The following is a 4,127-nucleotide window of genomic DNA, read 5'->3' as shown; positions in this document are numbered from 1 at the left end:
ACGAGGAGGAACTAAGTGCCATGTCTTATTTTTTTGAAGTGCCTGAAATTCATCATTCATTGCCTGACGCCAGAGGGGATGCTCCATAGCAGTAATATGTGAAGTAGGTTTAGAGGCAGAAGACCGAACTACAGAATATGTTATTGTTCCATTTGTACGCACCTTGGGTTTCTTGATATTGTGCTTCAATCGAGTACCATACGGATGAGTAGTAGGTGCAGGATCCACATTTGAGGGGACAGCCATATCATCCGTTGTGAGGGGAGCAACCGATGCTACAGTAGTTGGTTGACCAGTGGCCGAGGATTCGACCGGGCATTGCGCAATATCATCTGCTGGCGAAGGAGTCGAGGCCCCAATCATTGGCGGAACAACCAACGCCGATTCGCGGGGCAGCGACGCGGAGGATTGCTACGACAATTCCAAAGCTGATGTAGACACCAAATTTTCTGCATCCAAAGAGTTAGTAGGCACAGACATATGCATGTGATCATTCTCCAAATTAGTACTGCTATTACCCAAATGCAAGGTGCACAAATCAGGGGCATTATGCGTCGACTGCATGATTGGGGAAGAATTAGGTGATTAGTACTGCTATTACCCAAATGCAAGGTGCACAAATCAGGGGCATTATGCGTCGACTGCATGATTGGAGAAGAATTAGGTGGGGCTCTCTTGAATGGAAAAACATTTTCATCAAATATGACGTCTCTAGACATATAGACACGACCAGAATCGGTGTCAAGACACTTATACCCTTTATGTAAAGAACTGTAGCCTAGAAAGACACATTCCTTTGATCGAAAAGAGAGCTTTTGTTTGTTATAAGGACAAAGATGAGGCCAACAAGCACACCCAAATTTTTTTAACAAGGAGTAATTTGATGGGGTATGAAAAAGATGCTCTAAGGGGCATTTGTTATCGATGACACGAGTAGGAAGACGATTGATGAGATATGTGGTTGTAAGAAACGCGTCGTCCCAAAATTTAATAGGTACATGAGCATGAGCTAGAAGGGCTAGGCCAGTTTCAACAGTATGACGGTGCTTGCGTTCAGCAGACCCATTTTGTTGATGTGTGTGAGGGCACGAAACACGATGAGCAATTCCAAGGGATCGAAAAAATGTGTTATGAATTTTCTGATATTCCCCACCCCAATCAGATTGGACCCACTTAATTTTAGTATCTAGGAGGCGCTCAACATGAGCTTGGAATTGCAAAAATATACGAGGAGCTTCTGTACGATCATGCATCAAATAGATCCACGAAAATGTACTAAAATCATCAATGAAGCTAATATAATATTTAAAACCCCCAACAGATGGAGGTGCACGGCCCCAAACATCCGAAAAAATAAGTTCCAAAGGTGACGAAGACCTATGGGAAGAACTAGTATATGGTAACTGATGACTTTTTGCTGACTGACACGCATTACAAACTGACAAAGGTGACTCACTAACACACGAAATATTATTGAGACGCAAAATTGATTTAACTACTTGAGATGAAGATCTGCTCACCAAGGCATGCTTGAGATCATCGACATCGGATGGCTTAATAGGATAAAGACCAGATTCACACATGTGAATGTTTGCTGAATCCACCATACCTAAATGGTGCGAAAGTTATCTTATTTATAATCAAATAAATTACAGGGATATGGAAATAGTAATAAATGGAAATAACAATAAATGTGAATATACCTCACAAATATTAGATATTTACCTTATAATAAAATATCAAATATAATATATATGGTAAACTATAATTTATTACTATATATCCTTAACACCCCACTGCAAGCTGAGCGTTGGATTTGAACGAACGTGAAGCTTGGATCTGAAAAATTCAAAGAGGTTGAGAAACACTTTTTGTGAAGATGTCAACGACCTGGTTTAGAGAAGGCATAGAGAAACACTTTCTTGGCCATCGAAAATTGCAGAGGGATCGCCGCTCAACGGCGATGCTGCCTTGGCTTCAGCGATAATATGTCTAACCCATGATGAGGGATTGTCGCTTAGCGACGATGCTACCTTGACTCTGGTGAGAATATGTCAAACCCCAAGAAGTAGAAGGGGAAACCTAGAGCTAGGGACAAAGCCGATGTTGAAGCCGGAAGAGTCGCCACATTGGGCAAAAGAGCCAATTTTGGCGAGAAGGGCGGCGGCAACTTGGTTGGCGAAGAGGCCAGTGCGGCGCCAAGATTCCAAAGGTAAATCTCTGCATAAGGTCGATGGGCTTATCGAGATTCTGTATATTTCCAAAGAGAATGCTGATGAAGATCCTAAGATTGGGGTTTCTGTGAAGGATGAAGGATGAAGGAAAAATCGGGAAGAAAATGAAAGAGACTATGTTTGGAAAATGTGAGGTTGTATGTACAAAGTATGGCAAAGGATGATTTAGAGGTCAAAAGGGTGGAGCCGAAGAGTAATCAATCGGCTCTTCATATGGCACCCATGACGACTGCCCTTGCGACGTCAAAGCCAGCAGTGGTGGTGGAGAAGAATAGTAGAAGATTTCAAAAGCCATTGAAAAGAAAGGATCCGAGTTGCTAAACCAAAATGGCTCTGATACCATGAGAATGTTTGCTTAATACACCGCGCACCTAAGTGGTGCGAAAGTTATCTTATTTATAATCAAATAAATTACAGGGATATGGAAATAACAATAAATGGAAAGATACCTCACCCAAATATTAGATATTTGTCTTATAATAAAATATCAAATATAATATATACGGTAAACTATAATTTATTACTGAATATCCTTAACAACACCTCCCATCTAGAATACTTTCCCTCGACCGTCGATCCTTAATAGAAAAATGCCACGGATGGAATTTAAAAAATACGTCATTATCACGAGAAAATTTATGAACGGAAAGAAGATGTTTGGAAATTTCAGGTACATGCAAAGTATTATGCAATGCAAGAGAACGAGTAGCAGTATTAATTAGAGAATCACCAGTATGCAAAATACGCAAACCTGCTCCATTGCCGACTTGAACTTGTTCACCTCCATGATAGCGTTCACGCACAGTGAGACGATCCAGGCCACTGGTGATATGATCCGTAGTGCCTGTGTCGCTGTACCAATTTGGGTCAACCTTGTGACAGGAAGTAGCCGCCAGTGCCGTAGGAGGAGCAGAAGAAGGTTCATCTTGATAGGACTCATCCATCCTATGCCAACAGCGGATAGCAGTATGCCCCACTTTGCCGCAGATCTGGCAGGAAGGATGAGCAGAAGGGCCACGACGAACACCAGCAGAACGAGAGGGTGCATAGCCTTGAGAACGACCACGACTACAATCCCTACGCCCACGATTCTTCTCCTGACCATCATGACCAGCATAATTGGCAGAAGGATTTAATTGAAGTTCAGCACGACCAGTATAATTGGCAGAAGATCTCGGATTTAACTGAAGTTCAGCCTGGTGTTGTAGTTGGCGATCAAACGTCATTAGATGTGCAAACACATCATCAAGCGTGAGGGCTTCACTCTTGGTAGTCATTGAGGTGACGAAGGGATCATAGTCAGGGCCAAGACCAGCGAGAAGATAAGCGATCACATCATCATCCTGCAAGGCAGAGCCGGCGGCGGCCAACTTAGTGGCCAACCCTTTGATCTTGCGAAAATAATTTGCAGCAGATTGATCTCGTTTCTTGGACGTGGCGAGCTCAACACGGATCTGAATAGTGCGAGCACGAGTTGATGACGAAAACATTCGCTGCAGGGTATCCCACGCCTCCTTGGACGTAGTAGCAGCAACCACATCGTGAAGAATCTCCTCGGACATGGTGGAGAGAAGACCACTAAGGACCTGTTGATCCTGATCATACCACTGATTATAGGCCGGATTAGAGACCAGGTCAGCACCAGCAGCAGTTGAGGAAGGGACCAGCTTGGCAGGTGCGGCATTGGTGCCATCGAGGTAGCCCATAAGCTTCGTACTCCGTAGGTAGGGGAGGAGCTGGGCGCGCCATATGATGAAGTTGTTTTTGGTTAGACGAATTGTGACAGCATGATGTAGAGGGATTGGGCCAAAGGTCGCCATGGTAATTGAGACGGTGTTGGAGATGGTGGATGGAGAGGAGAAAGAAGATAGGGTAGACATTTAAAAAATAAAC

General features: G+C 43.5%; 1 non-coding gene across 1 annotated transcript; it reads right to left on the bottom strand.

Annotated features, from left to right (window-relative positions):
- Nucleotides 1–3,447: 3,447 nt before the first annotated feature.
- Nucleotides 3,448–3,586, bottom strand: LOC111789453. The gene has a single exon (XR_002814351.1). It is a non-coding gene; the product is annotated as a small nucleolar RNA Z247 (small nucleolar RNA).
- Between the last annotated feature and the right edge of the window lie 541 nt (nt 3,587–4,127).

This window comes from Cucurbita pepo, chromosome LG02 (genome assembly GCF_002806865.2).
Source record: "Cucurbita pepo subsp. pepo cultivar mu-cu-16 chromosome LG02, ASM280686v2, whole genome shotgun sequence".
NCBI lineage: Eukaryota > Viridiplantae > Streptophyta > Magnoliopsida > Cucurbitales > Cucurbitaceae > Cucurbita > Cucurbita pepo.
The sequence above is the reverse complement of the archived record's forward strand: the minus strand, read 5'-3'. Positions and strand labels throughout refer to the sequence as shown.